The sequence below is a fragment of the Ailuropoda melanoleuca genome, chromosome 10 (genome assembly GCF_002007445.2).
Source record: "Ailuropoda melanoleuca isolate Jingjing chromosome 10, ASM200744v2, whole genome shotgun sequence".
NCBI classification, from domain to species: Eukaryota; Metazoa; Chordata; class Mammalia; order Carnivora; family Ursidae; genus Ailuropoda; species Ailuropoda melanoleuca.
The window spans coordinates 73,955,903-73,979,361 of record NC_048227.1 but is presented as its reverse complement, the minus strand read 5'-3'; the positions used below and the strand labels follow the sequence as shown (position 1 = coordinate 73,979,361).

Here is a 23,459-nt window from a genome sequence, read left to right as displayed (position 1 = left end):
AGAAAATATGTTGGATTGCAGGAATGCACATCATGGAAGGAAGAATGGAAGAAGCTGGTAGGAAGGTAGGACAACCAGGACAGGGGCTAGGGATGGGGGGAGAGAGATAAGCAGAAGCCAGATGGCTAAAGGCCTGCTAATCATCAGCTCATTAACAAGTGTTAACTCTTATTCTGTAAGTTACGGAGGTTCACCACAAAGCCTGGTAGTTCTCAGTTTCTTCCCTTTTTCATTTTAACCAGAATAGGAATTTCTTTTCTTTCACTTTTAATTTCTTGTTTTGGAATACATTTGGACAGATGCTTGTGACACCAGGCCTCGTGGCAGAGGACCCAGGAACATGACACTGTTCTTCCTTCCAAGGTACCAGGAAAAATGAAAAAACCTTACATATTCCTACCAAACTGAAGCAAAACCCTTATGTGATCAGGCAGCAACTGATGCTGAATTAATACTCCTTTAAGAGTTTATGAACACAGGGGTGCCTGGGTGGCTCAGTTGGTTAAGCATCTGACTTAGGCTCAGGTGATGATCTCAGGGTCCTGGGATTGAGCCCCTTATTAGGCTCCCAGCTCAGCGGGGGTGGGGGGGGTCTGCTTGTCCCTCTATCCTCCCCTTCCCCCCTTCCCCCTCCTCCCCGTGCTCATGCTCTCTCTCTCTCAAATAAATAAAATCTTAAAAAAAAAGAATTTATGAACATAAATAATGTGCTACCTTTGCATAATGTTAAGGAGAAGAAGGTTATAGGGATGGAATGCTTTTCCTATCCTCTAAGGCAGTAATAGAAATATTTGATATTTTGCAACATTTCAGCTGAATAAAAGGTTATTCACAAGGTCACCATACATAGACGCACAAAAGGTCTTATTCCTGTAACAGCTTCTAAGTGCACTCTTCAAGTGTTTAGCTGGAGAAGTCCTTTAAACATCACCTACCTACTTTCCTTCCTCTCAAGCAGTATTGTATTTGCTCTTACTGGAGGCAAGGATATCAAAAGCAACCCTCAATTCCCCACCCTCAATGCCAGGCAAATCTTCCCTATCTCTACCCTAAATTCGTTCCATGTAATTCAAACATATTTTGTGTTTGTCATAATAAATAATTATCAGTGAATGTATAATAGCATTTCACAAGCTAGCAGGTATTAATCCCCTTAGTTGTTTTTTGTTTTTTTGAGAAAATATCTGAATTTCATATCTTTCCTCTATCCTTTTCTAACATTTCTTTATAGTTGATTTTAGGAGTTCCTTCTTAGATAGGTTGATATTAATACAAATTGCTTTCTGTGACCCTACCCTCAAAATATATGGAGGACAATGTACATGTTAACTGTCATTTTAAAACATAATTCTGGGAAATGTGCTTACTTCCAGTAGGCTGCAGTTTTTCTAATATTTTATATGAATTAATACATTATATATATATATAATGAACATACCAAGAAACTAAGTAATTTATCAATTAGTCTCACTGACAACAGCCTTCTCCAAAAAGTGAATTTAAGCCTCTTTTCTTCCAGCTATGCCTTTTTTTCCTCCAAACCCTGCTATAACCTGGGGAAAAACTGCTGATTTTTATCCTTCTGTATTCAATTCTGCAATTAAAATATGAACTTTTAAACCTAAAAATTCCAGTGGAGCGTTGGTAAATAGCAGGAGCAACGCATATCCAAGGGTGTTCACGTTTCTGGCATGTGAAGGCCCACAGAAGAGGGCTTATTTTATATTGGTCTTTTGTATTTTTACATTTGACTGATTGAGTCAATGGAAACCAGCCCTAATTGTTGCTTTATAGGCGGACGATGTTTTCCATCACTGGCACATACTGAACTAAACCTTTGGGGAGTAAAACAGGGTTGGGCTGCTGTTTTCTGTTACTCTGCAAATCAGAAAAAGATTGGTAGTTCTGATTAATCTTTTATTTTGTTTAGTTGCCTACACAACACCCTGCCAAATTACTTTATAATAAATAATAAAAGTCACTGAGAACTATGTGTTTATTCTCACCACCAATTCAAATAAAAGGTTTTCTGTAAGTGAGTTATTTCTAATAAAGCACAAAGCTAGAAGAAAAATATTAAAAGCAAATTTGCTGCATGGCTTTATGCTAGTAGAACTGACAAACTTGAGAAGAAGTTCAACTAATGCTAATGTGGTTTTAAAGGTTCTAGAAAATCTAAAGGCAGCAAAGCAATTCCAAATGTATCTCTCCATCTTGTAAATGACATTTAATGAATAAACCTATTAGGGTAAAGATGATGTTATTCAGATTCTCCACAACAGTGGACTTCAGAAGTATAACTCATTGGGTATGTTAAAATAACATTTTTTAAATGTGCTAAAATAAAGCAAGCATTAGACTTTAAATGAAAAAAAGATTGCATTTAATAGCAAACAGAGTGTAATGTTGCCATACGCACTTTCTCAATGGGAAAATAAGTTAATGAGATCATTCTTATGCAAGAACGTGGTGAACATCAAAGTATGATTACTAGTACGCACACATATATATTTTGCAAAACACAGAATTGCTTATATTCATTTTTGTTATTAATATTTTCTTAGCATCACTACTTCCATTTTTACAGATGAGGAAGCCTTAAAGTGGTTAAATTAATTACTCAAGATAAAAAATGAGGAAGACTTAAAGTGGTTAAATTAATTACTCAAGATAAAAAATGAGCCAAGATTCATCTCACCACCAGTGATTGTCATGTGGGACAGTTGTAATTCTGCCTCTCTGCGTCTGTATCTGGAGTGATACAGCCAACCCACTGAAACATGATGGCCAAAGAATTATTAGCAAATGTAACATCTGGAAGTTGTTTCAATAGTGCAGGATGTTAAAGCAAGTGTGTGGGGGTAATTAATTGATTTAGCACATTTAAGGGAAGTTTCTTCTCAATTACAATACTTACTGGGAAATAATGGTGTACTAAAGAAACAGCATATTTTCCATGGCTAGGGTTGCCACTATGCCATTTCTTTCTCCCTTAGTGAACGACGTAGGCACTTAAGTTTAGGGTTTGAGCCATAAAATGTATCTTAAAACGCTGGTCAATAGGATATTGGATAACTTTCTGGAAATTTTCAAAAGATCTGCTCCTAATACATTAAATTATATGGCTTCAGATGTATTTAGTTATTTTGTTTAACTGTTACAGTGACTTCCCTCACCTAATAATTCAAACACCTCTTAAACTACTGAATAACCATTAGGATATGCATTGATTCTATAAGCTGCAGGTTACAAGCGTATTTTACACAGTCAAGAATTTTTAGAACTCAAAGGCTTCCTCTATTATTTGTTAAATGGCTACTTTGCTGAGGGACAAAACTGTACATGGGTTCAGCCTGGTGGCATTAACAGCAATAAGCCAAACCCAAACAAAACAAAACAAAACAAAACTATAATAATCACATCTGGGTCCTGTGGCAAAAAGAGTTAGTGAAGTATGCTATGGAGCCAATATGTTTAACTGAAGCTAAAAATAATTGGAACATAAAGGAATGGAGGCAGTAACAGTTTTCTAAAACACTTAGCTCCGGATGGAATTAGAATAATTTCCTGACCATATTGTAAAAGTCTTATTTGATAACAAGATCAGCCCTGGTTCCTGCAAAAGTATCCTATTTTGTGTGCAGTCTAATAATTCAAGAGAAATAAGGAAAAAGAATTGGACAAAATACCTGTATTAGGAGCTGAATTAGTTGATTAAATTAACACTTTTGACCATGTATTGTGTGCCAGGCAAAGGAGTTTGCAGAGACAAGTAAGCTGCAAGAAAAAGTGAGAAGGGTTCAGGAACAAAGTGCTGTGGGAGTACACAAGAGAGGGACCAACCCTGCATAAGGCAGTGGGGGACACTTACTGAGAGGATGACATTTCTGCTGACAGAGGGCAATGTGTGAACAGGCTCAGAGCGAGACAAAAGAAGTAGCACCTGGAAAGGCTATCCCAATCCCTTGTAATGTTTTATCATCTTTATACTGGTGAATTCATCACATTTCAGAGTCTAGACTCAGCCCCGCAGACTTAATAATTCAGTCTGTTTAGTATTCCAGTCTTGGAAGAATGGAAGACGCACACTCAAACCAGCAAACCTTACAAAACATGATGTAAAGGACTGAAATGCCAATTTGCTCACTCACTACAATAAGTATAATTCAATTAGAAAAGACCTTTGTGCCATCCTGGACAGAGAAGTTTCTACCCATGTAGAACACTAGAATTACCAAAAATTGCTTAGTGAGATTTGGATCAGAACAAAGAAATCAGAATGCATGTGAGCCTTCCATTTTGATAACGTGATGTATCTCTCTGGGATGTTCCGGCTCACATCGTACAACGCGTATAGTAAAGCAGCAGGATTTGAAAAGATACTAAATCTGTTTGGGACATGTATTTGGCCCATCAGTTAGACATTCATGTGAAGAGATGCAGTAGAGAACTGGTGTTTGAACCTGGACCTCAGAAGAGAGATCCTTGTTGCAGGTAAACATCAAGAACCAACATTTAGGTAGTAGCTGAAACCATGGAGCTAGATGAGAGAGTGCGTACATTGAGAAGGAGTGTGCAAATTAGGGAGATAAATGCAGCCATTGTTCCTCTAAAACATTACCCATATAAAGAATTAGGTGGAACAAGTCTGCAAAAGAGAAAAGGTAAGAAAGTCCAAAGGGGTAAAAGCTGAAGAACATACAGTCAAGGGGTTTCAGCAAGGGAGTGATCTACGGAGAGATCAATGGGAAATGAAATACTGGCATGGCGAGTGGAAGCTACTCTTTTTTAGAAGATAGTCAGTGAAAGAAATAAAGGCATGGCACTGACTGGAGGAACATTTCCAGAAGCCTCTCCCAGGAGCCCTAGTAGTACCTGTGCGCGGCCACATTTTAGCATGTTGCCCTGCAATTGCTGATTTTGCCCACTCCTGCAGTTTGAAAGCAAGAATCTGCTCATGGCTTTCCAGAGCATTTGGATGCACAACTGAGGAAGCATTCTGTAAGAGTTGAAAGGAAATAGTTAATAGAAAGAGGCAACATATAACTGACAAAGAAGTAACTGACAAATCAAGGATGATGGTTTGCTTCTAGAACAGGATCCAGAATACAACTGGAAACTTCATTTTTTAACAAAAGACCTTTTTCCCTCTTCTGAACTGGAGGGAAGTGAGGTGAGGATGGGTTCATAGTGAATGAGAAGTACAGACACGGGGCCCAGAAGCCAACGGAATTCATTCTAGATAGCTTTGCTTTCCTTAGTGATGTAGGATGAATTTATTGAGTATCTAATAAATGCCAGACACATGTATTTCCTAATATCGATTCATTTTGAATCTCTATTCATAAGAGAGATCTGTCTTTAGTTTTTTTTTTTTTTGTATAATGTTTGTCAGATTTTGATGTCAGAATAATCCCATATCCATAAAATAGATTTGATTACTTTCCATATTTTTTTCCCTCTGTTCTGGAACAAATTATATAGAATTGAGTTTACTAGTTCTTTTAAAGTTCTAAATAATGCACTAGTAAAACAATCCCTAGAGAGTTTAGAGCAATTTTTGAAATGTTTTTCATTATACCTATGGTTATTATTTAATTCAGATTTTTCTAATTTTTATAAATCTTTATTGTCAGTTTATATCTTTCATGAAAATAATCCATTTCACCCAGTCTTACGTATTTACTGCATACATAGGGTCTTGTATTGTAATCTCATACATTGTATTCTATTTGACTTTTGTACCATTTCTCTTTCTAATTCTAATTGTTTTCTCCTTTTTCTTAATCAGATTTTCCAGAAACCTATCTATTCTAATTTTATTGCCAATAATTCATGGGCTCATTAAATTTATTTTTTCCTGATTTTAATCCATTAAAATTTGCTTTTACAATATTATTTTCTTTTTTCTTTTATTCTTATTTATTTTATTTCATTGTTTTGTTAATTCTTGTTTAATAATGTGTATGTTTAAAGTTGGGAAATTTCCCCTGAATGTAGGCTTTTGCCTTCGATTCCTCCAGGACTGCTTTGCATTATTTTATTTCTGCCAAATAAGTCTTTGATCATTTTTGTATTTTTATTTTTATTCTATGTCATTGCAGCATAGCAGCAAAGAGTTGGATTTTTCTACCCTGATCTGAAAAGCTTTAAATAAGAGGACTTAACTGGTTCATTTTGAGAGTCACAGATGATATTTGGCCTTTCTCTCTGACATTATTTCATGCTTTAACATTTATTTTTTCCTTTTAGTACGTGAGCTATGTCTAATTCATTCATCTAGTTTTTCCCATGTATTTGAAAGTTCATTACATTTAAAAGTTCATGGTTATTGATTTTTAAATCTAGTTGTTCATTCTAATTTAATTCCGATTGTTTAACTCTACTTGTTTTTAACTCTACTTGTTTTAATTACCAAAAAATAAACCTGTATTTTCTCTTTTTATAAAATTAAAAAGTAAAATGATAAGAAAATAAAGAAAATAAAGGCAAGAAGGAACTGCCCGTAGTTATTAAAAGTTTAGTCAGGAATGGAGGGGAAGAAAGACTACTTTTCCACATAACTTCTTTCTTTTAACCTGTTTTAACATTATGCATATGCATATATTAACTTCATAATTTTGTTAAAAGGAGAAAAGTATAATATAAGAGAAAGAACAATTTATACTTTTTTACAGACTTTGTAAAACAAAAAATTTGGTGATTTTTTAGTACGCCTACCACTACTACTTGGTAACCTTGCAAGTCAAATCTAGGATGATAGAGCTGGGCTGTTTTTGTTACTGAATTATATTTTAAATTATATATAATTTTAAGAAAAATTTTTCTTTGGATTCAATAATTCAGTCATTTAAACCCTTATTTTCCCACCCTTAAAATGCATATTAGTAATTACTCTTTCAGTCACAGAATGATTTTGAGTAACTTTTCCAGGAGGATGATATGAATGGTATATTTACTGATCTCTTATAGAACTGATCATATTTTTCCATTTCCTCCTTATGAAATTCTCAAGTCATATTTTCTCCTCTCACAATGTTACTTATCATTCCATTTTCTTCCATTTTGTAGGGGACAAGTCTAATTGTTTCTTTGGACATGTATTGGAATAATTTTTGACATATTTAAGAAGTATATTTTTTTCCTAGATTTCCCACAGCTCTCCCACCCACTAAATCAAAAATAATTATCATTATTCTGGACTAGAGGAGGGCCTAGACTAGAATAAAGATGTGATTATTCAGCTTCGAGTTTCAAATTAAAAGCTGAGTCTATAATGAGACACTAGTGTTCAAATGAAGGCTTTGTTGATTTTCAATAAATTCCAAAATTCTCCCTTTAACTTTCAGAGTGAATCTTGAAGCCTGATCACCGTGTTTTACTATAAACCAAAATAGAGCGAGAAGCATGATTTCACATAAGGTAAGCTCTAAGAGGAAGCTTTGATAAGAAGCAAGGAATTATTAGACTTTTCTATTTGTTCTTTTGCATTCTTTACCCCTGCTTTAGGGTCAGGTCTCACCGCATCATGGAATGTGGCACAGTAGAAATAGGTGCAAGGGTTTAAAAGAAATTCCTCAGCAAAAAGCTTATGTATCTCTCTTTTGAAGGAGTAGATGAAAATGCTGAAAAACTTAGAAAAATTCTGAGCATTTCCTAAAAGAAAAATTGGCATTTCCTAAAAGAAGAGTGGTGTCAATCAAATGGTATAGTAAAGATGCCTGAGGGAAGTATCTAGACAGAGAGGCTTGAGCTAGAATCCCAGATATCTGTTGCCTTTGTTTGGCATTTAGGGAACTCTTGATTGGGGGAAGAAACAGCAGGGCTAAGAGAACTGACCGGAAAAGGCCCTGAGTTCTAGACCAGGAGCCTGCAAAAGGCAGGGATCTCTTGAACTGAGGCTATACCAGGGTCAGAGACTTCAGCTCCAGGTGTCTGCACAATACCGTAATCTGAAACCAATGATGTACGATATGTTGGCTAATTGAATTTAAATTAAAAAAAAAAAAAAGAAGCAGTTGAAAACAGCAGCTACTTGCTAAAACCACTGCAATATGCCCAAGAACCAGGTAAAAAACAAAACAAAACAGAACAAAAACTTACTTTCCAGTGGAGCAAGCGAAGGTCGATGCAGATTAGAAGCCACTCTGTTACCTCTGTCCTGTTATGAGGATACGGCTGCTTTTTCCTGTGCCTACATACCCTTTGAGGGAAAAGGAGGAAAAAAGAATCCTTGAAAAGGGAGAAATAGTACCTGAAAGAGAAATGCTTGACAATTTAACCTGAAGGAACTGCATACATCAGATAAAACTAAAATTAACTAGTTTCAACAGTCTCTACCTTTTAACTGTATGTGACAAGTAGTTTTCTTATCAAGATAATGACAACCATAGAAATTTTTAGTGTGTAAATTTACACATTCATTTGTAATGTGTAAATTTCTTGCATTTCATAATCTATATTTTAAAATTTTTCTCGAGCATGTTTATTGCTTTTGTTAAATAATCCTTGAAATTATCAAATTTTACTAGAGCTCATCTAGCAGTGAATTTCTTTTATTTTATGAATTTCAACCTACACACTCAGATGAAAATGAGGAAAACTTGCTTCTGCTATACAATTGGAAATGTATTATGTTCTTCAATATTGTTTCTCACCCCTTAGTAATGTACGATACGTATATACTCAATCTTTAAGCTCTGCCATCCACATCTACTATATGGTCCTTTATACGCTGCTATTTGTTCTTTTTTCTTTACAGTCTCCAAAACCTACTTTAACTTGTTCTTTATATTCCATATTTGATATCAGTAATGATGATTCCTCCCAACATTTCTATGCTGGATATTGTCTTTGACAAATATTATCCATTCTACCCTGCTTCTGTCCCTCTGCATCACAAGGCCTAGGAGCCTGGCAACTGAATTTCCCAGAATCCCTTACTGAAAGGAATCTGGATATAGTTCAGGTTCTGCTGATAAGGACCATTCACATGAGATTTGGGAGCTAGAAGTCATTGGGTACTGGTGACATACACCAGCTTTGGCAAATAAAAATTTTTGCAATGTCCTTCACTTTCTCTTTCCATTCATCTCTCCTAGGGCCAGTGAGCAACTGTGAAGTTGTCAGTGCTTTCCCGAAGGTTGAAATTACGTCTCAAAATTAGGACTCCTTGACAAAGGCTTATATTGTATAATTATTAATTATGTCACTGCTATAAAGTCATCCCACATATATCACCTTACTAAAGTCCATTGTCCTCCTCTCTGTAATCCCAGCTGTAGGAAGCAGAGAAACCCTTTATTCTTATAACTCCTTGTCAAGATAAATGTGGGAAAGGGGCATCATTTTCCTGCCATAGCAGCATTCTATCATTGCACACCTGCAATTCACCCTTGATCACTTTGTTGGACATCCTCTTAGTAAGGCTTTTCTTCTAATTTTTTACTTTAACCAATCTCCTCTTGCCCTGCTCATCTGTGCCTGTAGACTTCTGGGTGGCAGGGCAGTGGGAGGAGAATCTAGGCCAGGACACGCTTGAGGACATTTATTAAAGCTATGCAAGGATTGATGTTTGTGAGCAGTCATGGTATAGATTCCCAGTGCCTTTCAACTGGGTTCCTTTCCCTTTTTAACAGGGAGCAGATAAAATCAGCACTGCGACCTTGGATTTGGCAATGATTTGATTAAAAACAAGATTGACTAATGCACTTCATTGATATTAAAAACTTTTGTGCTTCAAAAGATATTATGAAGAAAGTGGAAAACCTACAGGCTAGAAGGAACTACTTGCATATCATATATCTAATAAGGGACCTGTACCCAGACCATATAGAGAACTATTACAACTCAATAATAAAGACAAACAACCCAATTTTTAAAAAGCAAAGTATTTGAATAAACTTTCTTCAAGGAAGGTATCCGAATCACCAATACACAATTGAAAAGTTGCTAAACTTCATCAGTCATACAGATCAAATATGCAATGCAAAGCAAGAGGCCAGTGAGGTACTACTTCATACCCACTGGAATAGCTATGGAAGGAAAAAAAAGATAATTGCAAGGGTTGATAAGGATGTAGAGAAATTGGAAATCCTAATACAATTGGAAACGTAAAATGATGCAGCCACTTGGAAAAATAGTTTGGTGGTTACTAAAAATATTACACATAGAGCTACTGTAAGAGCCAGCCATTCCACTCTTAGGGAGCTACCCAAAAGAAATTAGAACATGTGTCCACACAAATGTTCATATCTATATTATTCATAATAGACAAAAATGGAACTCTCCATCAACTAATGAATAAAGTATGGTGTATCCAGACAACAGAATATTATTAGGAAATAAAAAGAAATTAAGTACTGATATACTACAACAGGGAGGGAAAGTGCCAGTTACAAATAACCACATATTTTATGGCTTCATGTATAAGGAATGTCCAGAATAAACAAGCATATAAAGAAAGAAAGTAGATTAGTGGTTATGTAGGACTTGGAGTAGAAGGTGGAAATAGGGAGTGACTATAGGTACAAGCTATCTGTTTGGGGGTGAAAAACGTGTTCTAAAATTAGATAACAGTAATAACAGTAATGGTTGCAAAACTCTGTAGATATATTAAACTATTTATTGCACTGTACATTATTGTTATATTGTATATAAATTAAATATTTGTAAAATTTAAAAAAAAATTTTAAACATTGCAGGAAAGAGCCACAGAGGTTCTCTTCTGAGCAAAGACCTGGTACTACCTCCAGGCCCACTCAGATATTATGCACTACTGCTTTGGTGGAGGCCTGATGTTTTTTTGCCAGGCAAGTAGCAAAATTACCAGATAATAGATCCAAAATCATTATTCATCAGGTAGTTGATGAAAAATGACATTTTGTAAATGAGAGGTGATTCAGTGGCGTCAATGAAAGATGGGCAAAACTGAGTTGTAACAAACATCAGTGTATGAAGGTTTAAAAACATTTGGGTAGATGTGTTGGTGAGGAAGGAAGGAATGACTCTGGGCATCTTGTAAGAGAAGGGTACCTTCTAGCCCTTCTTGTCAGTGGTACAGGACTTGAACCTCTAGTATTCCAAGGGCAATGGGTGGCAGCTTGACTTTCCTCTCTCTGGTCTAGCTTTGCAGATTGCTCTGTGTCTAGGGTTTAGGTTTGAATTAGCTAATGGTCTACCTGTTGCTGCAATTAACAATGATAACTTCCAAAAATGAAAAAGATCAATCAATATGTTTAGATTGGAGTACTTTTGAAATTTGGCATATGTTAGATTTTTCATATATATTTTGTTAGGGTAGTGAATTCAAGAGAAGTGGGTAGATGATCACTTTTGCCACCCATGAGTGGGTAAACTTCTTTTACAGTGCACTTGATTTTCTTCTTCATGTTCTCTCGTGGAATTGAATGTGATTTCTCGTGTTCTTTCACACAAAAGAAGAAAGGTTAGTGGCTATTCCTTTGCCAAACTTATCTGTCCTGACTTTTCCTAAATATTCCTTTCTCTGATCAAGGATTTTCTCCTCCTCTGATGGAGAATTGACTCTTGTACTTGCCTTTTTACTTTGGCCACCCTCACCTTAGGATAACCCTTGAGCTCCAGGCTCACTCCTGCCGCATCTCCTCAGCAATCCCTTTATCTTCAGGCTTTTGGGATTTAAACAAGTGTTAGATTTCACAGAACCGTATCTTCCAAAGCACCTGATTTGAACTTAACCATTGAAAAGTACTTAATTTCACTTCTGAATGTCTTCTATTTCACACTACTAGAGTTGAGCAATGCAAATTCTTTAAAATAATGTTTAAAAATATTTTGTGTTTAACCAGAATAGGGTATTGTACTTAAGATAGAAGAATATAATCAGTGATTTCAGAATGCAGGGGAACTTTTATGTAAATAAGAAATGAAAACTTCTGGATCAGACTAAATCTTTTCCCACAAATCTCTGTTGCTGTTTTAGGCTGCTGTCAAATACGTATTAAAATTTTTGTGATTGAAATGCATAAACCAGAGAAACTGTTCTTAATTTGGAGGACATCTGGGGTCATAGGAAATCTTGGCATTGCAGGGCTAGGCCCAGACATGCTTCGGCTAGCCCAAGGGCTCCTACAATAGGACCCCACGTGGCAAGATGCCTGCTCCTTCTTCAGGGTCTTGCTGTCTCCCTCATGCTGCAGCAGAATCACCAAGCAGTAGCTCCAAAATAGAACACAGTTAAATATAATTTTCTCATCTTGAGTTTATGAAGCCCCTGTAAAAGGCACACAGATAGAAGAAATACAGGGTGCAATTATCCATAGCAATTGCCGAGAACGGTCTTATAGCTTGATCTTATATTATTTAACTTCACATGAATTAAATATGTTCAATGAAGAATGTATGCATGTATTAACAAAAACTAAGATGATTTAACAGGAATTTGGCAACTTTTTTTGTTGAGAGTCTAAAGATAGGAGATCCAAAAATTACGTTTGATTACTTACATGTTAGATGTTCACAAAAGAATAAAATAAAATAAAATAATTTTTTTACTTTTTATTTTAAAAGTTTTTATTATTGGGTTTTAGCTGACATATAATGTTATATTAGTTTCAGGTGCACAACATATTGATCCAACAATTCTATGCATTATGCAATGCTTACCACAATAAGTGTAGCTGCCATCTGTCAACACACTCTGTTATTACAATACTATTGACTATATTCCCCAAGCTGTACTTTTCATCTCTGTGACTTATTTATTTTATAACTGGAAGTTTATACCACTTAATCCCTTTCACCTATTTTGCCCATCCTCCTGACCCCCCTCCCTTCTGGCAACCACCAGTTTATTCTCTGTATTTGTTATTCTGTTTCTGGTTTTGTTAGTTTGTTAGCTCATTTGTTTTGTTTTTTTAGATTTCACATATAAGTGAGATCATATGGTACTTTTCTTTCACTGTCTGACTTATTTCACTTAGCATAACACCCCTGGGTCTATCCACATTGTCGCAGATGGCAAGATTTCATTCTTTTTTTTGGTTGAGTATTGTTCCACTCTATGTATGTATATGTATCTATATCTATCTATCTATCTATCTATCATCTATCTATCTATCTATCTATCATCTATCTATCTATCTATCTATCTATCAATCTATCATCTATCTATCTATCTATCATCTATCATCTATCTATCTATCATCTATCAATCTACCTATCTATCTATATTCATTCATCTATCAGTGAACACTTAGGTTGCTTCCATACCTTGGCTACTGTAAATAATGCTGCAGTGAATACAGGGGTGCATATATCTTTTCAAATTAGTGTGTTCATTTTCTTTTGGTAAACACTCAGAATTTTAATAGAAGCCCTACTTTGATTAAGGTTCAAATCAGTATGTACTCAGATTTCTATCTCGAGCCACATCCCTTGCAAGGCCAAGTTAGTTCAATGAAATCCCCAGAGTTAGTTTTTCCATTTGCAGAACTATAACTTAATTTTAACTATCATTTCTTAATAATTTTCTATAATAACAATTCTCTGAAAATACGTGGCAGGCTGATATTTGGAAGAGACATGTTCTCTGTAAATCAGCTTATGATGATTGGGATCAAGGGCCAGTTCAGGAAGCAGGAGATAAGAGAAGAACAAGGCAGCTATCCATGAGATAGTAAGAGATCCAAGCATGATCACGAAAGGGAGGTTTCCTTTAGTCACTCTAGGCTAATGGCGTCCCTTGGTCTCTGAGGTGGTCTCAAATCACATGGTGGTTGTGGTGTTTGTTATAATAATATTAGCATTGCTGGTCATAATTTTTCTGCATATTGTTGGAATTTCAGATATTTAAAGCTTTGCCTATGAATATATTTTGATGCTATTTCCTGTTTAAAAGCTTTGTTTGTTCTATTGACTTTGTGTCAATAAATCATTTCTACTTCTGCTAATGATCTAGCATGTAATTCTAATAAATTTAACAGGTCTTCATTTATAAGACTAGGTGCTTAGCTTGGAATGTTAATGTGAGGATTACAGGTACATTTTTCCATAACAGGACTCTTGTTTGGTGTAATGAAAGGGGAAACAAACAAACAAGCAGGGATTGGGAAGAAGTAATCCAGATCCAGAATAGTGTTCTTCATATTAAAAGAAGTTATTAGAGAAGTTTTAATGAAGCTCCAGTTTGGGGAAGAAATAGTTTCTCTTACTATTTAATAAGATCCAAAGCTGTGCTTTCAGGGTGATGTGGATCTTCTATAAAGAACAAATGATTTCTGTTGTCAGGAGATGAAACTTTTTTTTTCTTTTTCTTTCTTTCTTTCCTTTTCTTTTTTTTTAGAGAAAGAGAGCAAATGGTCAGGGGGGAGGGGCAAAAGAAGAGAGAGAGAATCTTAAGCAGGCTCCACACCCAGTGCAGAGCCCTATATGGTGCTCAATCTCACCACCCTGAGATCATGACCTGAGCTAAAATCAAGAGTCAGACACTCAGTCAGCTGAGCCACGCAGGTGCCCTGAATTTTTTTAGGACAAAGAAGAATAGACAGACAAGTATACAAAGAAAAAAGAAAGTAAAGACATGTAGTAAACTAAAACAGAAGCCCATCCAGATGATTTTATGGTCTCCTTTATTCTGAGTCTTAGTTTCCTTTTCCAAATATTTGGTAGAAGAAACTGGTGGGAGAGAAAAATGCTATGACTCATTTCAGGAAGCTGCAAAGATTTATAAGATGCCAGAGTAGAAGGGAAGCATAAGGACTGTTGAAGAAGAGCTGCAGTCCAGAAAGGAAGGGAAATGAAGAAGGTCGGGCAGTGAGGCCCATGCTCTAGAACAACCATAGTTGGACTGAGTTTGACTAGGGGACCCAGCATTATTCATCCTCTGTCTCTTATCTTAATAGTTTAAATTTGTGTTCAGTTGCTGATAACATGGAGTAAAGAACGGATTGAAATTTCTCAGGGATGTGTGTCTATGTTCTGTCAGAATCACCCCTTCAGACTTTTTTGATGCAAACGATGGAAAGGCAAAGAGAGTTACTGGTGAAAACTAGCCAAACTCAAGAACAGATGAGCCTAACTACCCTCCCCAGAAAGCCACAGACATTTATAGGGTTAACAATATGGGTCCAGGAATATTATATTTTGAGTACCTATCCCACTTTAGGAAAACTATAGGTGATTAATAATTGATAACAATTATTATTACCCATTAAAGGTGATGGCAGATTCTAACTTGGAGAAAGGATATAGATAAATGGTCTAGCAACTGTAGTTTGAATTTCCATGAACAAGTACCCTTCTCTTCCCCCCCCACACACACCCTGAAACATGAAACCACAACCATGTGATTTACTATCTCATATTTGGGCATGTTAGAAGGTACTTTTATCTACATTTTCTCACCTTGAGATTAACTTGGGTTCTGATGTAATTATCCTAAATTTACTATTAAAGACTTTGGTTCAAAAAAGTCATATAACTTTTCTTTAAAAAATTTATGATTTAATATGTATGACTTACAAAATAGATATAAAGGGTGTTTTTTAATCAAATTTGTTCTACGTGTGCCAATAAAGAAAAAAGAACTGATAAATGTGTATTTAGTAGCACCTTTTCAAAATAATTTTGAACACCTATAGTTGAAGTGTTCAAAAAAGCATTGATTACTATGGGATAGATTACTTGCATGAAATATAGAGAAAAGTTCTGATTTTTGTACAAGCTGTACATTCTGGACTGATGGTTTTTTTCTGTCACATCTGAAATCAAACATATGTCCCAAACCCTGAGGAATGATTTTCTTGTGAAGACCATGATCTCTTCTACATGAACAATTCATGTCTCTTTCAGGAACATTATTTTGGTCTTAGATCAATCAAAGCAATAACCTTGGCTATACTATGGTAAGAGAGTTACCTTAAGCATTATTCAAAGCTTCTCTGCATTAACTATAAATGAATGACATCTCTGCCCTACTTGATTTCCTAAAGTTGAGGAGATAGCCAATCACCTCTTAAGTGGTTTATGTATAACTCATTTAATCCTCACAACACCTCTCTGAGAACAATTACTGGCCCCATTTCACAGAAGTAAAACTGAGGCATAGAGGTTAAATCTGACCAAGTGTACCTCGTTGGTAACAGCTGGCATTGACCAGCCATTCTGGCTATACCCACTTGTAACGTTAGGCTAGTAAAGGTGGAAATTTGGGTTCATTCTCACAGAGAAGAGGTTCTTAAGGGTCAGATCGGAGTGATAGCGTGGGAATGAAGAGTAAACAGAAAACGCAAGGGTCAGTTCTTAGGAAAATAAGACAAAACCCAGAGAATGGCAACTTAGATGAACCGAGAGCAGTGAGAAAGCCAGTGTTTTCTATTTGGGAAGAGGAATCATAATGGGAATGCTGATTGAAATGGGGGGCAAAAGTCTTATGAGGAAGAAAAAAAGTGGCACCAGTTTGATCCTAAAGTATATTTTGAATATATTCTATTTCTCTTTTCATTAGAGGAAATTCAATTTCATAGATGAATAGAGAAAGAGAGGGAAAAGGAGAGTGTTTCAAAGAATAAGGTTAAAGTCATCACAGCTTGACAGAATCTTAAAAATCAAAAAGTATGCCAGAAGAGCAGGTATTTGAGACTTACTGTTAGAAACAATTTTATTTTAAACACATGTGGTTTCTTAATGATACTGCTAGCTTGGTGGCTGTGCAGCCCGCCTTCAGCAGGAAGTGCTGATTTACTTAATTCTATTAAGGCCTTAAGAAAGGTAAATCTGTCTCCTGAACTTAAAGGGCCTCTGCTCCAAAGTAAGTTTGACATTGGCCAATAATCACCCTGACATTCCTGTGGCTTTGGCTGCTCTCAGAGCTGCTGAGTGGCATCAAGCGAAGAGGCGGAGTGGGAAAGCCTACTTAGGGCGATGGCATATCCCGTCAGGCGGCCTCTCCGGTGGATGCTGAGGAAGGCTGGTATTATCAAAACAACACAAGCAGAGGTGCTGCACGCTGTGCTCTCCCACGTTCTGTGCCTTTGGGCCCAGGGTTAGGAAGGTTCTCAAAAACGGGTGGCAGAGATGATGATGTGCTTCCTGAATCATGTCTGAATCAAAGGAGTTCATTGTTGAGAACGGCCTTTGAAAACTGCATGCTTTGCAAAATTGAGCTAGGCAAAGTGGGCAAACAGAGAGTGGGGATCATATTTTGATGACCATTTCATCTCCAAAAATCCAGAAAGCCTGCCTGCAGTAAGTGGTCCCTAAACAAGTGGTACCATTAGAAGGGTGATCATCCCCGTGTGCACGGGAGACTCTTGATTCACATTTTGGTCCCAGGGTCCTGTTCAGTTGTCATATGTCCAAGTATTTTACTTTTTTCAAGTATTATTATTAATGATTGTATAAAAATAAGTCAGGATAGCTCTGATAGACCGCTAGTTTATTTCCCGCTCCTGTCATCTTCTTACTGGCAGTAGGAATAAGACATATGCACTGGCAGATACCAGCAAAAGCCTCTCTCTTTATCCTTTTCATTTTTTCATCCTTTCTAGATCTAAGGAGAATGTGCAGAGCATTCAGGTATGGGCAGCTAACTCCTTTTGTCCTGATGGTGGTTGAAATATTACATGTATTAGATGCTGTTCTTCAGCCAGCCCCTTGATGTACTAACCAGTTGTGTTGCAGGGGTCTCCAAGATTCATCAAGCCACCAGGATCCTAGAAGCAAGTGTTCTATATATAAATATATATATACACACACACATATACACACATATATATTATATGTTATATATATATAAATATGAAGCTGAGCAGTTCAGGTTTAAAATGTGTAGCAAGTAGCTTAAATGCTCTTGCTACAATGATGTCATCTACTGATTGTACATCTGTAGCTATGTATCATATTGTTTGGTAATACTCTGAATTTAGCAATAAATCCTGTCATCAGTGACATCAAGAAATGAAAGTCCATGTTTAATTAAAAAAATACATACTAAATTTTCCACTCATCTCAAAGCCCAAGTGATATCACTGAAGAGATGAGAAGTAAAGGACAAAAAATATCTTCTGGGAAGCCCGCAGTATCAACCAAAAATTGTTATGTTAGGAACACTGTGCCCAAAAGGACAATTTTACATATCAGTCACAAAAGGTGTGTCCACACGTCATTCTTTGAAGCATGAGTTTTCATTTAGATCAATTGACTATTGGTTGAAGTTAACACTGTTCATTTTCAGTTCCAAGTGTTTGTGCCTGCACGAAGCTGGAAGCGATAGCGGAAAATCCTGTGGCTGCATTAGTAGCAGAGCTTGTCAAGTTTAAAGGATGTCAGTTTTGTATGAGCAGATGCTTCAGATTGAAAATCAGTAATTCCAGTAATCGTTCTTTTCTTTTCCCTCCCATATGGTTGCTGGAATCAAAGTAAAGCTTTGGAATTTATTCTCTCAAAAGTCAAACATCTGATATCATTATGAATGTTGAAACTGCAACACTGAGGTTGTAGCATTTGTTTTCGTGGCGATAATATGAATAGAAAATTTGGTAGAGCACATCAGCATGGTTACACCAATGTTCTCACTAAATTAAGGAACCTGTGAAGGAGAAATGTATTTGGAATTGGTTGTAATGTACATAAAATTCATAATTTCACCCAAAGAAACTGTAATATTCTACCAACTGAAATAGAAGCTACAATTATCAAAATCTGTACATATTTTTATAAGTACACAGCTGGAATAACTAATACTGGTAAAACTAATATTGAATAAAAAATTTTCAGCCTTGTAGTATGCTCTTTCTTTCCTTCTAGGTCTCAATAAGATGTTAGCAATGTTTAAGCCTTTAAATAGCTACTTTATTAATCAGCCCTAATGTCTTACAAGGACACTAATATTTTTGTAAAGGATTTCTCCAAATTTTGGTTGCATTTTCTTCAAAATCATTTGGAAATTTTTAAGCAAAGTGTTCAACAAGTGGTATGTCAAGAAAAGCAATTACTTCAGGTTGAAGCTTTTAGCAAATTGAAATTATTGAAGACATTATCTTGCCAATGGGGAAGACATTTTCTACAAAAGCAAAGGGAAGATGAACAAATTAAAAGAATGAGATCACGGACAGTGTATAAAATTTAGTTTTGAAATCACATAAAAGCTTTGGAACATCTGATTTGCAGGAAGAATTAGTTGACAAATCTCCTATTTTTAATCAAATAAATTTATAAATTTATATCCTGTATTGCAATGAAATAAAATTGAGAAAACCTACAATTTTGCAGCATCTAAATTTGGTAAACTTTCAGGTGAACCATAAATAGAGACAACTTATTTGACAAATGTTGTCTTATAAAAATATTTGTTGAAGGAAACTACTCTAAATGGAAGCAAAAAGGCAGTGCCTGTGAAAATATTTGGGCTGAAATATTTACCCCAGTATAAAATAAGTTGGATATGAGAGTATATTTCATCTAGCAGAAATTATTTGGACAGCACATTTAGAAAGGATTTCTTACCTCTTTCACAAAGAAAATGTTTCGTGAAAATGTCAATGATTTCACGTTTTTTAACATAGAATTTTAATTCAAAAATATTATAGACAACTTTATGGAAAAAATAAAAATAGTAAGTCCATATCTTTAAAAACACGTTCCTCTGGTTCTGGACATGGTATTAGAGACAAGAATCAGCTAAGCAATGGGTAAGATATGTGAAAATGTGCCAAGAATATTCCATTCCTAATAGTTTATATAATCAGTGTAATCTTTTAACCTTCCTTAATGTATACAAATATATCTTTAAGCAAAAACTTCAAGTTTGAAAGTAATTTTTGGATAGAATTGCTTTTTTTTAGGTCCATGAACATAATACAGCACAATTTCAAACAACAAATAATACTGTTTTTGAATAGTAAACTTTGCAACACTTATTTATTTTTAGTGCTTTCTTCTGCTTTCAGATATTTCCCACAAATTTTACTGGCATCCTTCTGTTGGGCATCCAGATCAGCTTCTGAAGTCGGAGCAGTAGCTGTACGTTTTCTTCTGAGAGATGCTGGTACTTAATGTAAATCTGACATTGATGTCCATCTCTAGAAGAATATTGAGACCATGGCAGAGTTCCTAAGGCTCCCAGGGAGAGGAGGTAATTGCACTGAAGCAAGTTTTAGTCCATGAGAAATTCAGTGGCCTCAACGTTGTGAAAGAGGCATATTTACCATAGCAAATACAACAGTTGGTCAGCATAAACTCTTGGTGGTTGTTAAATGTGGTTGGGTGACATTTATGAGGTGGCATTTCTCCACTTCCTGATCAATTCTCTTGTTTTTGGACAGGTCACCAGTGTCCCAGCTGCTGCCTTTCAGTGACTACAGTGTAGTTTTGGGTGGCAGTGAAATTCTGACACTACTGGACAGTGATATAGTAGTGAGCACAGTGGTGATGAATCAAAGTCAAGATTTTTTTCTTACTGTATCAGATTAGAGATCACTTCATAGGATTCCTTGGTAGGCTGTAGAGTTCCCAGAAGAAGACAATCTTTCCATTTGCACAACTGTTTACAATAATGGAAAGGATAATTTGATCTTCATTTCCTATTTTCAAATAAAGGGTGGGGCAAATTTACTCTACACAGTAAAGCAAGCACAAGACTTAAAAGAGAAAACCATAGCCCTTTCCTGTGCCTGGGGAACAAAGTGGGACATTTGTTAATTATCCCCCACCTTCACTTGCCATGTTTCCTTAGGAAACACAGTCTGACGTTAAAATCATGGGGACAGTGCCATTCCAAATCCACCACTAGATTTTGGAAAATATCTCATCCATGACTTTATTTCCACCTTCACCACTGAGCAATCACAGATATTAGCTGACAAAATCTTCCCACATGAAGTGTAAGTACATCAGGACTGTAGTGTATCATAGGGCCAAAGGCATAGGTGTCCTCCAGAGTTTCAGCTTTTCCCAAACTGGACTCAAGTATGGGCCATGAATGAGTTACACACACCTACCTCAAGGAAAAGCTTTCCTGGGCTGCAGAAAGGAGAATATTGGAATTAGACATATTTTCACTTATTATATAATACACATGAGTCCTCCCTTCCTTCGATTTTCTTTAATCATGTTGCTAATCAAAATATTATAAAACAACCATTATAGCAGTTGTATACATTACTGCCCTGGAATAAAAATCGGACAATGATGGCTCCTGAAATTATTAAATAAAATAATACTGAGAGTGATGATGATGATGATGATAATAATAATAGTAACACTGATATACACCAGATGCCATGCTCAGCATTTTACGTAACATTTAATTTTCCCAACTGGTTTTTTAAGATTAATACTGTTATTATTCCCATTTTACAGATGAGGAAATTAAGGCACAGAGAGGTTATTTGCTCAATGTCACACCATAACTAAGTGAGAGGACAGGGAATTGAATCAAGAGCTGCTTGGATCTCAAGGTCCCGCTCATAACCACAGGCTATACAGCCTTGTATTAAGTTAGGTTTTCATCCTTGGAAGAAACCCTACTTTAAGATGGTGAGCCATCTTTCTAATATTTTAATTAGGTTTGTGAGCACCTTATTGATGTTTTTGCATTGCAGATAAATGATGCTGTTCTCACTTGTGTGCCTGCTTTGCTGTTTTGTGTTTGTATAGGTTCGTAATAGTTTTTTTTATTTTGTATTTTTGTCCAATTTTATTAGTGTTTTACTACTTTCATAAAGAACTGGAAAGTTTTCCATATTTTATACATCCTAGGACAAATAAAAAAGTATTTAACCTTCAAAAGATTGAAAAAACTAAGCATAAAACTCTTTGAATCTGGAAATTTTTTTTAGAGTTAATGAGTACACAGCTGGGCAAAGTGTCCCCTTACAATTTTTAGTATCTTCCATATTCATTCATTCGATAAATATTTATGAGAGCCTGCTACACCTATGAAATGTTAGGTTATGTGTGTGCTAGGTTATAAATAAATAAAATGAACAAAACAAAGCCCTGAGAATTAAGAAGCTTACTATGAATTCAGTTTTTATTATGTCCCTTTTTTGATTTCTGACATTATTTGCTTGGATTTTAATTTCTTGAGCAGAATTTAAATGAAATTTTGTCAATTTAGTATGTTTTATTTTACTTTTCCCCAAGAATTAGTTCTCAGACTCATTTATCAATTCCGATTTTTATTTCTTTTTTCTAAGTAATTGGCTGTGGTTTTTATTTAGTTATTTTCTCCTAAAACAGATTTTTTAAAAATCTCAGACTTTTTGGCTGAATGCTTAATTATCATCTTTTTAAACAACACAATCCCATAGGTCTACATAATTATTTGGTTGCACTTTAGATATCTTGATATTAATATCCTTATTTTTATCAAATTAGATTGCATTTATTTTTTCCCTTTCTTTCCTCAGTTGTCTAAAAATATTTAAGTACATATCAAAACAATAAGATGTTTATTTTTACAACTTTGCTTTTAAATTTGGATATGTCTATATAATGGTCAAATATTACCTAAAAACTTCTATAATTTACAATTTGTTGAGAATTTCAGTATGTTTCATGACCATATGTACATATATTTTGTAGAGTTCAGTGTTTACTTCTTAATCCATCAATGATTATTTCTTAATTTATTAGCATTACATTAATCAAATTCTTTGCTAATTTTTGATGACATTTGACCCAAACTTATGAATAGCAATATTAATTTTTAATACTACCTTTTTGGGAGGGAGGTCGGTTTCTTCTTGCATGTATTACTATTTGTCTTCATTGTGAATTCTTTTATCAAAATATTATTTATGATCCTTCTTGTCTCTTTTAGTTTGTTTGCCACTAATTTTACCTTGTTGGATTTTCTTATAACCATGTCTGACATCGATTTATATTTGCCTTTTAAGTCATTATTGAATATTCAGTTAACTGTACCATTTGGTTTCCTTGTATCTCTTGTAAGCAACATGCAAATGAATTTGTTCATTAAACAAATTGCCTTGTCCTTTATTGAAAGAGGTTAAATAACTTTTATTCATTGCTATTGGCAAGGTTTATTTTTCTGTCATCTTAATGGAGTATTTTCTTTTTGTTTTGTAAACTCTTTTCTATTTTCCTTGTGGTCTTTTTAGGATATGATGTTTTTGTTTGTTATCTTCCAGTCACATTCCATGAATGTTTATCTTTGTCTTTAAAATCAACTCAAATATTTCTTTATAAAATCAAAGCAAAAAAGAAAAAATATATGACTTTTCATTTTATAAGATTTGAGATTTGGAGTTTGAGAACTCTCTTCCCCTCTTACACCCATTTATAAAATTTTATAAGTTTAATAAAGAATTACAGATTTCCACAAATATTGTGAAATGTTAATGTTTTAAAGTTATTTATGGCATTTGCACTCAAGTTTTTCATTATAGTATTTATTCAGTCTTTCTTTACTTAATGATTACAGTGTTTACTATAATTTTTTTTTCCTTTTTTGA

General features: G+C 35.2%; 1 long non-coding RNA gene across 1 annotated transcript; it reads left to right on the top strand.

Moving 5' to 3' along the window:
• LOC117804063 lies at positions 1 to 20,105 on the top strand. Its single transcript, XR_004628251.1, has 3 exons — positions 1 to 65; positions 7,350 to 7,422; positions 19,929 to 20,105. It is a non-coding gene; the product is annotated as an uncharacterized LOC117804063 (long non-coding RNA).
• Positions 20,106 to 23,459: the final 3,354 nt, after the last annotated feature.